Source organism: Mercenaria mercenaria, chromosome 2 (assembly GCF_021730395.1).
Source record: "Mercenaria mercenaria strain notata chromosome 2, MADL_Memer_1, whole genome shotgun sequence".
NCBI classification, from domain to species: Eukaryota; Metazoa; Mollusca; class Bivalvia; order Venerida; family Veneridae; genus Mercenaria; species Mercenaria mercenaria.
Window position 1 is genome coordinate 53,515,486 of NC_069362.1, and position 17,122 is coordinate 53,532,607.

General features: G+C 34.5%; 1 protein-coding gene across 2 annotated transcripts in view; it reads right to left on the reverse strand.

Moving 5' to 3' along the window:
- The window catches only part of LOC123563980 (uncharacterized), an 87,771-nt gene extending 74,399 nt beyond the window's left edge, over positions 1-13,372 (reverse strand). Inside the window, exon 1 of one of the 2 annotated variants that reach the window (XM_045357213.2) lies at positions 13,358-13,372. The gene's annotated coding sequence lies outside the window, so the exon portion shown is untranslated. Of the gene's footprint in view, positions 1-7,155; positions 7,297-13,357 lie in introns of those variants that run through there. The other variant, XM_045357212.2, reaches the window with a different exon arrangement.
- Between the last annotated feature and the right edge of the window lie 3,750 nt (positions 13,373-17,122).

Below are 17,122 nucleotides of genomic sequence, written 5' to 3' on the forward strand. Positions count from 1 at the left end.
AAAAGAATGATGTAACATGAATAATCTATATATTGCCCCTATTCACAAAGCATGAATCTTTCTTTTATACTTTTGGAATATCATAGAATTCATTTTTTTTCCGAACAAACGATTAACTTGAAGTCCTCGTTGAACGCATTGGTCAAGAGAGCTAAGACGCTTTCCTACGGAGGTGAAGGCCCCTGGTTCGAATCCTGGCTACTCCCAGTGCGATGTGTCCTTGGGCAAGGCACTTTATCACGATTGCCTCAGTCGACCCAGCTGTAAATGGGTACCAGCAAATTGCTGGGGGTGAGGTATAATTGGTTTTAACTGTTCTTAATATAGGGTCGCAGAAAAGCTCTATAGAGCTTATGTTAATTGTTTCACCAAGCGACGGTAAATAAAACTTACCTTTTACCGTAAGGTTACTAGGAATATGTCAGTGTCTAGATTACAAGAAATTTAGCAAGCATAATAACCCACTGCCAAAGTGTAGAAAATGTTTTAATGAAAATGATTTTTTACGTCAGGAATGGACAGATACAAAAACAAACTATCTATAAAAGTAAAAAAAGAAAAGAAAAAGAAACAAGTAACAAGATATAATACAACCAGAGCAACTGACTAGTCATATAAAATCAATGAAAATATAAATTCAACAAGGAAATATATTTGAAAGTCATTGATGCTTTGATAAGTTATGGTCCCATGGCTTTTGATATTTCGATCTAAACGCATTTAAAGAAGAATTAACTTGTCACTGACAAATTCAGCCAAATGATAGCTCTTTATTGCACAACTTGGTTGACAGTAAATATCTGTAAACAATGAGTATATGATACATAAGCAAAATAAAAAAAAAACAACAAATAGAAATAGGAATCTGCACTGCAAAAATGTGTGCATTCTGAAATTACATTACAGTACCTATCAACAAAGAAAATAAGACAAAAGGTTAATTATAAGTTAACAGCGGCACTTCCTTCGTTCATTTCAACATATATATGCTTATTGATTCCTTTATTTAAATTGTTAATACGTTTTTTTCCCAAGGAATTTTATGCAGGCAAAGTGTAATTTTCCGTATTTTTATTTTTTAATATTCTCTTCTAAGTTTACTGAAAGGTTATTGTAAAACACATGAATACTCACTTGTCCGCAATTCAAGCGTTGCAGTATGGTATATCTGCATTGTGTTCTATTAATAGAAAATGAGATAGGTAAGTAGGTCATGCTAAGATCAGAAATAGAAAACTTGACTTACAGAGTAACCCCCCTTATCAATAAATCGGATCAACATTTTGACGAAATTGTAAATAAAAAAATATTTTCTGCTCTACAAATAAGGAGAGGAAAGACAGATAACATTGTTTTATATCACATAATAAGTTGCATTACATACATTTATTTTATGTTTTCTTTTTGCCATTTTTTGTTTTTTCAAATCAATATCATTGGTCCTTTTACAAACTATTCACTGTGTTGAGTTTATCACTCCGAAACTATTCATTACCATCTTTACAGGGTCCGAAATAATGGTTATAAAGCAGTAATTCGGTCGAAAATGTGCTTTCGTGGTGTAGTCGAAAGAAGTCCCTAATAAATAGATCCTAATTTTTCCATTTTTCGCGCATTTGCGCGTAAATCGGGGGCCAAATGGGCATTATTTCACTCGTGGAATGAATTTTACATAAAATAGGACACGTTTCATGCTAATACTCGCATGTTTTCGAGTTGTTTACTTGAAAACGAAAGTAGGGTGTTTATTCCGCGGACCGCTTTCTGAAATGCGGCAATATGAGGGTACCTGACTTCAGTTGACTTGCATTTCACTGCATACTATTCAACACCCCTTTTTCTTTTCGTTTTCTTGAAGCAAATGTATGGATATCTTGTTGAAAATAGGTCTACGACGGAGTGAAAATCTAGAAACTGTAACAAAATTGGTCTGAAGTAGCTGAATTTTATATGAAACAAAGAACAATTTCTTTTATTGGTATATCGGATATAAACGGATGTCTAGTTATTGTATGCACATTTATACCGTGGGAAACAGTTGACTATTCTGTAGAGGACGTCTGTGTAAACAAAAATAAAACATTTTAAAGTATCATAAACTCTCATAAAAGAAGCTGAAAATGTGTCATTTACTTTGATAGTTCATAAAAAACATGCCATTGAAGAAATGCACGACAAAAATTCACCGACCATCTTTTACAAATATCTTTGTTACATTTAAGTTCAGTACTTGCTGTTTATGTTGAATATTGCGTGTTGGTTATATTCTTTTCTTATTATTTTATTCTAATTCGCGTGTGTTAATTTCATACGTTTGTTGTAAGTATTTTTTTTATATTTTTGTTCTTAATTTAAAAAGAGAATATAACACGAGTAACATAATCATAATTTAACAATTATTATTATTATTATTATTATTATTATACCAGATTTGTTGAGCGCCCTTTTCATATGGAATATACGTTCAAAGGCGCTTTACAATTAAACATGTGACACATCGCAGATATGTAGGAAAATAACAAAACATGACATATGCAATCACAAAACTGAAACTGAACAATTTGATTAAACGCCTTTTTTATAAATGATATATTCAATGGCGATAGTTATTACAACAATATCACAGATGAACAATGATAATATTTACAGCCTTACTGTAACAAACAGCCATGACCGCACCCAACCCTTGAGGTCGTTTTACCCCTATTGCCAATACCAGTGCTTTAAACACCTGGCCGAATACACAAACAACACAGTTTTTACAACATTATATGTTAAGTTTGAACAAGAAAAAGAGCTATAATTATACAATATGGCAATGTTTGGTCTGCCATAATAAAGACTTTCACAACTCCCTGTGGAATCTGAATCATGGGATATTTGCCAATGTTGTAAAAACTGTGTTGTTTGTGTATTCGGCTAATTGCCTGACGGGCAATGATAGTTCAAACATCGAACAACTGGTAAATGCCTATACCGTTGTTCTCGACTTGTCAGATAATGCTTATATATTGTATAAAAGGAAGATAAGGAACATGTTTTTTTTTTGTTCTCTCAAAGTACTTTATTGTTCCTTCTCTTGAGAAGGAACACTTAGGGTTGGTAAGTCACACTTGACTGAGCAATGACCTCGAAAGCTGTTGTCGTTACAAGCTGGCTAATCAAACTCCGTGACCTTAGAAATGACGTCTGACGTTAAAATTATTATTTCCTAATTGAGACGACTCTGACTGAACGCGCTCCGTGGATTACATATTACTAAACCCGAGGATAATTGATTGATTCTTTTCTTTCCTTTATTCTTGAAGAGTATAACATGTGTACAAACAGGTAGACATATATCAGCAAATTTACATGTAAATAACTGAATGTTATCGTTACCTTCGAATGCATGGTTAATATGTGAAAATAAACCCCATTGCGACCCTCTAATTATGCTCAACAAATTCACGCTACTGACCGGGTCTACGTGACTGTATTCTTATTGCCGTATTTAACTCAACCGAAAGTGGTAACGGATTTACTTTGTTGTTGGATTTAACAATTTATGTTAGCGTAAATACTTTGGAAATAGCGTACTTGACATTTTTCGGCAGTATAAAACAACATAGTTCTTTTCCAGAATTTTAGTTTTTTTGTATTTAAAGCACCCTTGGTGCAAAATGTAACGCCCCCCAGGGGCGCTTAAAAATAAGTAAAGTTTCTTGTTTAACGTTGGTAGTCGACAACTTTTTTTCCAGCCGAGTCCACTGCAGGCGTCATATTTACCTCCCCAGCATCTAGTCTAGACCGATACTGTTGGAAAGAGTACCAATTAAAGTAAATCACCCAGCACTGAACACTAGTCGGGATATCAGACGAAACCGGGAATCAATCCGGGTTCAGGAATCAAACTCGGATTGGTCCGGGAATCGAACCCGGATCGCGGACGTTGTAGTCCAACCTGCTAACCACTGCGCCACCGACTCCCTGATTAAGCGATGTGTCGGGGGGGGGGGGGGGGAGAGGGAGAGTGGGGGAGGGATACGTTATGTCAATAAGGTAAAATGGTCTTGTCCTTGTGTCCGACCCTTGGTTCCACACACTGATGACCAATATTTAAAACAGATATTGCAACCAAAATTTTACAAGATGATCAATATGTATTTATATAGATGTGCCCTAGAAGGAACTTTTGCTATGCTTTAACTTGTAGAATAAATACTGTTTCACAAAACTGACATGAATAATGTTTGAATCACGCATTTGGTATCATTAAGCTCAAGTTTGCAGCACATGTATGTTCATCTTTTAAATGGCCATTCGTATGAGACTTGCATGAAAATACGTGCGGGCTCCTACAAGTCTAATTATTTTATAGAACCTATTGTTCTATTGTATCAATGCTTGTCTGAAGGTTATGTACAGGATTTAGATGCCCTCCGGGAAATAATTACAATAATTTAATATATAATATATGTCTGCTGTACGTTTGGAGTGTAATTCTTACTTCCGTTAAAAACATCAAAGCCTGAGAGAACTGGCGGGTTGGCTTTTAGTGCATTTTTTTTTATTTCATTGCCATGTAAGGATGACACACTTAAAGATACACTTGCATGTGTTTGTTATTTGACCCCACAGAATTCTAGTCAAATTCGTGTTAACGAATTTTATGACAAACTCCTTTGTCAAATTGAACAAGTGACTGTGTATTACAGTGGCAATACAGAAGTCCCATACCAGTAGAGCGTTTGAGGACGGGCGGAGGGCATTCCTATAGCCCCTTCCGGTTTTTCGTCGGTAGGGACTAAAAGTGCTTCAATTTATTTAGGCGCTAAGAAACAAAATCTGTTTTTACTCAAATTTCAGTAGTGAAAGTTGACCTACAAGCATAGATCATGTACGCGACACGTTATCTCATCATGGGGAACATTTGTATGCAGTACTAAGATATTCCATCATTGTAAATAAAAGTTATGGAGCGGAAACAAGTTTACTGGACCTTCAATAGTGACCTTGACCTTTGACCGACAACCATGGGTCATGTGCGCGACACATATTCTAATCATGGAGAACATTTCTGTGTAGTTATACAAATCCTACAATGCAGTTAAAAGGCTTAATACTTTACTTTAACCCGGTTTGTTAGGCATGCAAGCAACACGAGCAACACATTACCTGGTTATGGGGAACATGCGTGTGAGTGTATATAAAATGCTTCAAGACATTTAGAAGCTAAGGAACTTATTTTTGGTTTAATTTCAATAGTGACCTTGACATTTGACCACCAAGCAAGGGTCATGTATGCGACATATTGTCTGGTCACGAACAACATTTGCTTGTAGTGGTAAGAAAATATAAAGTTATGGAGTGGAAACATTTTTGCTTGGCCTTAAATAGTGATCTTTAAACGACAAGCATAGAACATGTGCTGACAAACTGTCTCATTACGGGGAACTTTTGTGTCACGGATATCATGTAAGACTAAAGTCATTGCAATTACTAGTTCTAATTTGTCATTAAATAATGAGACTATATACAAGTCTGATGATGAGAAAATTATTACAATTTTCAGTGATAAAAACCTTGTGTATATTATATTTGTTTTGTTGTTGTATGAAACCATTTCAAAATTAAATCGGTTGTGTAATTAGATAGATGTATAAAAATGCTATAAAATGTACATGTAAATGTATCAATTACCGGCAATGAAAGTGAATATTATGTTATACAAGGGAACAGAACCTTTATCACGGTAATTCAAGTCTCGGTCTGCTCATTCCCTCCCTTGGTATAATAATTGTATCACTTAAGGTACTTTCGCAAATTGAAATTAGAAATTCATGTGAAAAATCAGAATCCTCGAAACAGCTTTCGAAATGCAAGGACACAAAAATAAATGATAACAGTTGAAAAGATATATCTGTAGGTAAACTTGCGAGCATAAAAGCTACGTTGAACCCTATCACCACAGTGCTTTCGAAGAAAATGAGTGAACATTTTTGGTGCAAAATTTTGGTATCGTATGCAACCTAAATTGCTACTAAACATTTATTTTCAAATCAAAGAAATGCCAAAATAGTGCACACGAGCGTTACTCTTTCAAGAAAATGTCGTTAAACATTCTAATGTGCAAAACACGTGCACAGTTTTTCTAAAATATTTCGCCGCCATGTTTATTTCAGGGAATTAAATATATGATCGTTCTCCTAACTGAAATATATATGTCTCCTTATTCATGGTTAGAGATATCCATTTAGTATAGTTTTGCACTGTCCGATCTCCTTAATCTGTTACCGATCTTTTACATTTAAAGAATTACGATTTAAATCAAAACAGTTTTTGAAAATGATTGAAATTGAACTTTATTTTAGAAAATGTTCCGATCTTTCATTAATATTTTGCCAGCGGATGCTTACAAATTTTAAGTGAAACGGCTTTCTTGTCCAAGAGAGGCGTGTAAAGCGAAAAAATATCATTACACATTGCGTTTATTCTTTAAATGAGGCGAAGAAAGCTAAAACAAAAATTCACCTGAGGGGTGGTTTCAAACGGCTTTACAAGAACCTTAAAGACTTTTAAGTCGATAAATTTACCAGACTGGGTATGTATATGAAATCTGTAAAAATAACAATTTAAATCAGAATTACAGTTTTAAACTCAAAGATTTTGAGACTGCATATGCATAAATGAAGGTTATTTGTGACTTTCTGTTAATATTGATGACTTAGAATTTTTGGGAAAATGTGAAAAAATTAAAATGATCCAACCTGTCAGAAATTTTCCTGTTAGTTTTATCTATGCGTGTAATAAGAGAAACATTTCATTTTAATCTGCGGTTTTGATTTAAATCGTAATTTTAACATATATTTCATATACTCAATCTGTAAATTTATAGACTGAAAAATCTTTAAATTGATGGATTTTCCATATATTTACAGAATGTCTGTAAAACGACGAAATCCTAGACCTGTTCAACAGGGATAACCCTCTGCTAAGTAAATTATTCATCCGCCTTGCCCTTGAACAAATAGCCTGATAATTGGAAATTTGTATGAACAGACGGACAGACGCACGTTGCTGCTCTTTTATGTACTTTTCCTATATCCATTGACCAGTTGACAGGTCTTTTTGTGTGTACAGCATTTAAAGCATTTCGAATAGTAAATGTCTTACCTGGAAATAATCCCATAATATTATATCCAGAAAGAGACAAGTCCTATAAAATAACAGGTTACCTCGCACACGAGAAACATATGTTTATATTTTCACAAGTACTGAAAACTGTGTTTATATAGATATATGTAGATTATCATATAGGTAAGTACCGTTACACTGTGTGTTTATTACACTCGAGGTAAGATTTATCATGTAAATAACATCCCCACAAGTGAGTTTTCAATTTCATAGGCCACCGTATAAAATGGGCTAGACATACGCAAAAGAAAAACTTATTACAATTTTCAAGAAAAACATATATTGAACTATTCAGTTTTGGGAGAATAATCACCTATATAGCGTCTGTCTGTAATAAATCGCTATCCAACCAAAAGTGTTTGTTTGTTTGTTTGTTTTTGATTTAATGCCGTTTTTCAACAGTATTTCAGTCATGTAACGGCGGGCTGTTAACCTAACCAGTGTTCCTGGATTCTGTACCAGTACAAACCTGTTCTCCGCAAGTAACTGCCAACTTCCCCACATGAATTATCAGAGACCCAAAATTGCAAAACAACAACTTGATAAATAGCAAAACATTAATTTCACTTATTGCTGGAATGTTTAGCTGAAATTTTGAGAGCTGATGTTGTCTTACACATGTATGAATAAATACAGACGCGTGTAAAATAATCAAGAAAGAAGGTCAAAGTGGCAGGGGCCAGTTTCGTATTTGGCCCGGGTACGTTTTTTTAAATAAAATAGGGCAAGGAAAGTCTGATAATAAGTTAATTTTAAATGAAAGCCATCCTCAAACCTTTCATAACGCTGAATGAATTTTTAAAATCGGACAATTATTGACTAAGATATGGCAGTTTGGAATTTCAAAAAAATGGCTGATCATGGAAGCGGACATTTTAGTGTGTTTATGACGTCATTTACACACTGCTGAATTCTTTATTTAGCAAATAACCTTTTAAATAGATTATTTAATATGTTTCTTGAGTGTAAGATGTAAAACATTGTAATTTCTTACATTATAGCTGGAAAAGGTACAGATATTATTTTACAGAAATAAATAAATACAGTTCAAATATGTATTTAGAAATTTAATAAATCCGCCATTTTTTTTGTTGTCGAGGAAACAAAATGGCCGCCATTTTGATAAAACATTTAAATGCTCATAACTTTATCATTCTTAAACCGATTTTGAAAATTATTTTACTTCTTTAAACGATTTAAGGAATCCTAGCAGATTGATTTAACATGAGAGCAAGATAGCCTTTAATAGAACTAAAGATTCCTGCGTACTAGTAATTGTGTAAAATAAATATATGCTTGTATCGATATTCCTAGCTCCGTGTAGACGGCCGTTCTTAAACTCTTACACGAGGTAACGGAAGTCAGACGAAAATGGAAACAGTCATCCATCCATCCAGATTGAGCTTAAAGCAAAAACAGTAAACGGTTATGAGACGCTTTTGTTCCCACAATTATTTTCGTCTGTCCACATGCTTTACATATGTTTTAGGTCAGTAATTTGCAGATAATACGGTACAGGTCGCGCAAGGTGTGCATTTTGGGCAATGTTTTGCCTAAATATTTAGTGTGTTGAAACCGGGGTTTTACCATAGAAACAATTAACGGAATCGGCAGACTGAAAATGTCACATGATGAAGTGATTAGGATTTTTGCAATACAGCTGCTCAAAACTTCTCTGGAATTTCTCAAAACTGGATTTTTTTTCGCACTGGTTTCAGCACAGATCTGTGGAATTCCCTTGTGTGCTGCGGCCATTGGAAATAGGTCAATTTTATATGGAATAAAGAACAATAACTATTTAGTGTGTTAACCTAAAGGAATTTCTACCCGTTTAATAACGAATCAAATGAAAACGATGGGTGCACCTGAAGCGCAAATGTGTCCATTTTTTAGCACATGTTTAGCTGAGATTTGTGCCATTTATTCAGACACTTCTGTACAGTTCGGCGGGGGATGGAGATTTTTGATAGTTTTTGACAATATCGCATCAAATATAGTGTTTATCGGGAACCAGTAGTTATTAAAACACTTTTTAGGCTGGCGATACTCGCCAGACTATTATAACCACATATCGAGTTTCCACAAAGTTAAACAGGTGCTGAGACTGACAACACAAAATATAATTTCATGCGCAATTTAAATAGTTCGCCACGTTTATCAGTTTTGCCATAGGGTTGTATAAAGATGGCTTACTTTAATTAATATTTCTGTTATTTATACTATACATGTCATTTTATTTCTAAAACATTTTTTAAAAAACAGCAGCTGTCAGTTGACAGCACGCTCGACTATTCTCAGTGCTTGATAGTACAATATAAGCTATTGGTAAACTTTTAACAATCCAATAAACATATTCTACGACGAAAAGGGGCCATAATTCCGTCAAAATGCTTGATAGAGTTGTCTGCTCCTGTTTACAGACTGAGGTCATGATTGTAAACAACTATGCAAAATATGAAAGCAATATCCCAATGGACTTGGAAAATATTTGGGGTGGTACGCAAACTTTAACATTCCAATAAGCATAACCTAAATCGAAATGGGGCCATAATTCAGTCAAAATGCTTGATAGAGTTGTCTGCTCCTGTTTACAGACTGGGGTCATGATGGACAACAAGTACGCAAAATATGAAAGCAATATCTCAAAGGACTTTGAAAATATTTGGGGTGGTACGTAAACATAAACATTACAATAAGCATATTCTAAGTTGAAAAGGCCTAGGGGCCATAATTCAGTCAAAATACTTGATAGAGTTGTCCGCTCCTGTTTACAGAATGGGGTAAACAAGTATGCAAAAATGAAAGCAATATCTCAATGGACTGAAAATATTTGGGGTGGTTCGCAAACTTTTAACATTTGTGTGACGCTCATACTAACGCCGACACCGGGGCGAGTAGTATAGCTCCCATATTCTTCGACAATTCGAGCTAAAAATAAAATACAATAAAAAAGATGTTGTGAACCGATCTATTTCTTGACAACTGGAAAAAGGTAATTATAAACCGAGATCCGAGAGGCGTTACCTTGGCTTTGCTTTTATAAGACAAAGGTCAACGCCTCTTGTAGATTTCATTTATTTCCTCCTGTGATCGGATAAGCTAAAAACAACTAAAATAGTACTTCTAAAATGATTTAAAAGAAATTCATCCTGTCAAATCAAATTTGATATAAGATGTCAAATTCACAACATCCTTTTACTACAATGTACATATAAAATATGATAGTCCTACTATAAAATATACATATTATCTACAGTAGACTTAACTTCTTCTATGTTTTAAAATGTTAAAGCAGGCTTTGGCTGTAAACTTAGCAATACAATGGTTTGCAAATAAAGTATTTAATTTCTCGTCATCAGATAAATTTTCAAAAGTACTAACAATAGTTCTGATAGATGCATACAGCTCTTCCCTAGATTGCATATAGAGTGGACAGTGTAACAAGACATGTTTTTCATCTTCAACAAGATCGGTACAGTTAAAACAGGTTCTTTTTTGTATAGGTATGTTTTCATACCTCCCAGTTTCTAGTAGAATTGGTGCTACACCACACCTAAATAAAGCCATTGCTCTACGATAATGGAATGGTAGACGCTGTTTTACATAATTTTCAGTCTCAAAGACGGACTTAAAGTTTCTATAAGTTCTCAACTTATTTCTACCCTTTCCTGTAACTGAAGATACTCTATCTAAAGATTTTTTCCATATAACAATTTCTACATCAAACAATTTCTTTTCAACATTTTCTATCACTGCTTTTGTATTTACCCGTATTCCATGAAAGTAACTGTGATCCCCGAGGTTAATACTATTTAGCATTTACCTAATTCGGAAAAAACCATTCTTACATTTGGTGCCCGATGCTGATTTAGACCAATTAAACACTTTTTTATTCAACCTTGTTTCAGGCATATTCAAAAATCTACAATATTGTCTTATAACAGTACCCCATTGTCTGACAATTAGTGGCTTCCAGCCCATCTCCCCAGAAACGGCAGAATTTGGCGTATATTTCCCAACCCCTAAAAATATCGCATTGCCCTATTTTGAACTGCATTAATACAAGAATATGATTCCCCCCCATATAGATGCTGCATAGCTTATAACTGGCCAGACAGTAGAATCATATAGTTTTGTAAAGGTCGAGTACTGGAAGCCACCAAAGGTTTTACATTTAGAAATAACTAGGCCCAGCGCTCTTCCTGCCGACAATGCTACAGTCTTAGCCATTTCAGCAAAATCTAAAAATTCATTTAACATGACACCAAGGTATTTATATCTGTGTACCACTGATATGGGGATTAAACCTATATTAAATTCATGGTCTGTTACAATACAGCTGTTTGTTCTAAAATGAACTACATTTGACTTATCACCATTAATACTCATTTTATTTTTAATACACCACGTGTTAAGAATATCAAGTAGCTTTTGTAAATCCCTAGCAGTTTCTGCAACTAGAACAACATCATCTGCATATAGTGGAATACCAATAATATCGTCACTGATTTTAATCCCAATACCCGATTCCTGAATAGCAGTAACTAAATCATTGATATATAAATTAAATAAGACAGGCGGCAATGGGCAGCCTTGCTTAAGACCACAATTCACTTCAAACCATGGAGACTCAAAACCATTTAGTCTAATACAACACTGAATATCCTTATAAAGTGACACAACAGCACGGAAAAGTTTGCCTTGTAGACCAAACTTATTAATTTTTGACCACAACATAGACCTCGGGATGAAATCGTATGCTTTTCTAAAATCAATGAATGCAGTGAACGTGCTCTTTTTCTTAAGTTTCCTTGTTTCTATTATACTGGTTAAAGTATGTACATGATCAATTGTACTTTTACCTTTTATAAAACCATTTTGTTCATCATGAATTATTTCATTAGACATACACCATTTACTAATACGTTCATTCAAAATACTACAGTACACTTTATAGATGGACGAGGCTAGTGTAATACCCCTATAGGACAACGGATCTCTAGGGTCGGATGTTGATGATTTAGGGACTGGTGTAATAATTCCTTTAGACCATGCAGATGGCACCATACTTCTATTGTAACACTGATTAAAAAGATTTACCAGCGTGTAAATGGCAGAGTCATTTTTAAGAAGTTCTGCAGGTATATTGTCTAAACCAGGAGATTTACCAGATTTAGCTCGTACAATAGCATGGAGTGTTTCTTCAACTGATATAACCGAGTTAAAATGTAAACCATCATCATCTTTCCCATTGATATCAAAATCAGACACTGAAAAATCAGAAGCAGAAAGTTCACTCCCATCATTTGTGTTCAAAAGGCAGGAGAAATCATGCGCCCACTTGTCTAGGACTTGGTCAGCATTTCTATTTATAGAACCATCTGACATTACAATTTCGAAAGGTATATTTTTTTTAATTCTTTCATTTCCGATTCCTATCTTTCCAATCTCTTTCCAAAATTCATTTGGTTTTGTACTTAAAAGATCATCTATATCATTTTGTGCCCGAATAACATATTTTCTTTTAGCCCTTTGAACACAACGATCAAAATGCCTCCTCTTTTCTACATATGTTGGTAATGTTAATCCTAGTTTTTCGACCGTTCACGTAATTATTGGACAATTGGCTTGCCATAACCGGGCACATTTTTATGCAATCTCGCCACGCATAAACACAGAAAATGACGTCACTCGACCTTCAGCTAATTCCGGAAGTAAAGAAAATGAAAGTAGACATGCTAAACTTGAAAACGAAAAACGCCTTTGCATTGGTCGATTGTCAGGAGTCACGCGCAGGGGTCACCCCGTCAAAATGTATGCGCGTATCCTTTTTTAATGGGAAGTCAATTTTCAGCATTTTCTAGCGATTTGAAAATACCTGGGCTTTAGCACGACGTGTCAGCTCTTCATCTACGAAAACATAATTGAACTCGGAATAAACACAAATCCCACAAGGGACCGTAACGGAGCAAGGGTACATATAGATTTTTGGAACTTCGTCAAATCGCTCAAAAGGTCCTTTTTGATGTTGTCTGAAGGTGTCAGTATATGATAATATATATTTTTCTATTTTTGTCTTTTTAAATCTATGCCATGTTCATTCTTTATTTAATTAACTAAAATATTATTAAATCAAATTTCGTGAAAAATAAGCAGTACTTAAAAATTGAACGATACATACTTGGTATATATTCCCTCATTATATCCAATATACACTATTAAAATTTCTGCTAATTAGAACAGGTTTTTATAAAACACAATTCAAAATTCCAATTTACGTGTCAAAATTTGTATTATAAAATCTGTAACTCAATCTTTTGTCATAAAAAGGACCTGAACAATCATGTAGAAGTTGGTCATGCATTGTTTAAAACATAAAAACATAGGCCTGAATGACAAGTCAATAATCAGTTAAAACTATTTTAAAAGTAAAACATTTCAAGGCTGAATTGATCTCTTGTTAGGTAGATTACATGTACTTTGTTTATTCAAGTGCAATTGTTTTTATTTCTCTCAGGTCATAAAACATAACATACTGCAGTAAGTGAGGCAACAAAGGCATATGAAGTGTAAAGTGAATGTTGTGGTAATGTGTCTGGTGGGGGTGAGGTGGGGTTGCGGAGGGGCTGGGTGGGTGGGTTCGGCAAAACATGATTTATTGCATATTTTAATAAATAGTGGCACGGTGGTTAAACAGTTTGGACTACAAGCGGCCAGCGATCCGTGTTCTACTACTATAAACTTATAAGGCCTAAAGAAAGTTAGATTCACATATTGGAAGTTGATAGAACCAATAGACATTTCGATAGACATTTTGACGGCTTTCACCCGTTTTTCAAGCTAATCGACAGATATTTGTCATTGATATAAACTGTTCTCTGAACCTTGTTCTACAGTCTGTTGGTATTTTATACACATGTAAATACAATAAGGTTGCTTACGGAAGGTCGATGGCTCGTGATGAAATAATGTACGGATGGGCACCTGGGGTCTTCCTCCACCATTAAAGCTGGGAAGTCGCCATATGACCTATAATGTGTCGGTGCGACGTTAAATCCAACAACAAAAAAAAGGTTAAAGAATGCGTCATTTTATCATGAGAAAATATGTTTATATGTCTATTGACCGATCACTGCTAATTTGAAAAGTAAAGGTGTATTCCTTTAACATTTCAGAAACCCCGGATGTGACCGAAGCGCATGAAAAGACGCCGATAAATATAGTTCGAATCGTATTATAAATTTCTCTTACTTGTCCTAATATCCTAATATTACGTAATTGCACTCGTTCGACGCCGCCCAGCAGGCGGCGTCGAGTATATGGGATACACGTTTATTGGCATACAAACACTAAATAGAAAAATGGCGCGAAAAAAAAGGTAGTCGCATAATGACGGATACAAATAGTCCTTCTTTTTTTTTTCCTCTGTAGAGCTATTTTCCTTATCTTCTTTGCTTTTTTTTTGCTAAAATCTCACATCTTGACATGTAGGTAGCATTTTCATAATGAAATAACAACATGACAAAATTGTTCATGGAAACTTAGATCATACACCACCAGTATAATTTGGGGTCTCATTTTTTTAGCTGATTTTGCAGTTTGTGAGTAGTAGAGTTCCGCCCGTTGGGCAAAATGCCTGCGAGGCTGCGAGGCTTAAACTAATCCGGCTTAATCCCCTCCTATTTGGGGCATTGGCAATGGGGCAGCGAAGCATTTTAATCCGACATTATCCCTAATCCGGCTTAATCCCCTCGTAATCGGGGCAATGGTGCAGCAGCGGCTGTGGTGCAGCGGGATTTACGTAAGTAAGACATAAGAGTGATTCAGGAATTGCGTTTCGGCTCTAATCCTACTTAATCTCTAAGCCGGCGACCCTATCACGGTTTGTATTTATTAGCAAACCGCACTGACAGCGAGGAGTATTCGAGCATTCTGCAAAACGTTTCCAAGACGAAAAGACAAACCTTCTTCCTATTAGTTTGTGTCGTGATTTACTGAGGACTTAAATTGTGAAGACAGCGCGGTCTTGAAAAAAAAATAAAAAACGGAATATTCTGTATTATTGAAACGAGATATAGTGGTAAGCGCATTTTACTTTATTATTATTTACATGTTTATCATTATCTTACTTGTTTCCCATAATTCTAAGTAACTGAAAAGAACTTACCTCCGACAGGCTGATTTAGAAATCATCGATCAAATTGCATGATATAGACAGGGAGACGACAAGTATTTCTTATTCGCCATCGATATGCTATACAAAAAAAAAAAAAACAAAAAAAAAACTCTAATCTCGAATATATTGAAACGGAGTCTTTGCTTCATACAGGTAAAATAGTTAACATTACTATCAAAATTTGTCAATACATTAGAAAAAAAGAAGATAGTTTTTTATGGAATTTATACGACTAGACCAACAAGTACCGTTGATATAATTACACCGATCCATGTACAGTCTATGGAACAAGCCCAGGAAAAGCAAAAATACTACAAAATCTCTTTCCTTTTCACACCAAGGTGTTAATTAGGTTCTTACTGAGGGCATATGATTGCTAGCAATTAGCTTGACTATAAAGTCAGCACCACTGCAACTATACTAATTATTCTTATCTTATGTTATCACATTATTTGTCCGGGCTGCCTTTCATTCCGTGTGTGTATCAATAGCCACAATCAGCGAAATGTGAAAGATTAGATTTTATATATAAAAACACGGTCAAAACTTTTTATATATAAATAATTCTGAGATTGAAAGATTATTTTAAAATTATTGCAAAGTGACAAGATATATTTTTATCACAGTCATCTTGATTTTTCATCCCACAAAATTATCATTTTTATTTGATTATCTAGAATGACTTAACAATTATTTACGCACTTTAAATTTGAAATGCCCTTGTTCACTTTTGTATTCTGTTAGTGTGTTTATCCGTGAAATAATGTTCAATATTTATGAAAGGCAACATATAGGTCCGGGTGTTTAGAATTTGTAATAGTTTATATGTATATATCGATGTCATACACAGTTCACATCTCGTCCTTTTAGCAATTGAAATAAGTTCTAATCGGAAATTCTTATCATTTTCATTTTTAAACGAAATGTGTCACCATATATTAACTATTCATGCTTTTCATGCTTAAGAATAAGTCTTTTTTATATATGCATTAACCAATTCTTTTATAGTAAAAATATCTTTATAAATCATTTCTATAGATAAAACTTTGTTTCAATTTATTACTGTTGTTAATAATATTTTATTATCATACTAAAATGGAAAATAAAACTGTTTTTAAAAAGAAAAATGTTTATCTCTTTTTACTTATGTATATAAAACAAATAATTTTCTATTGCAAACTCATATAAGAGAAATGTGTTTTCTCCTTATCATAACAATCTAAAGATCATTATCTAATCATGCTTACTATCATGCTGATTTTTCTCTGCCACAGTGCGAGCTGCATGTAATTATAATAATCTATTAATGATGCATGCCCTTGAGGTTACCTGGCTCAAAAAGAGCGATATTTCGGGCAAATTCGTAAGACTGTGTACATATCTTTTCATTATTTTTAACCAGCACTTTATTGATCTTTCTTTGGCTATAGTAGAAACCGGAAATATTCCTAATTCACAATAAACTGCATAAGTCGGCGTTTGTTTCCGGTCCCCTTATGCATATTTGTAAAATCTTAAAAGTAGTTTAACAACATCTATAATTATTATAGATAACAAATATCTCAGATCCGTACAATTATACGGAAACATCCAGAGCTACGGGTCAGTGACACCGCTACGGGTCAGTGGACAAAGCCAAAGTGTTAGAGCTTTATCACCAGTAGGAAACGTCGCATAATCAACGACAATACGAAGAATTTCTAGGCGATCCTACTTTGGTCCAGATAACTCCGGCCTCAAAATTTAAAGGGCTTCAACTGCGTGACCTCC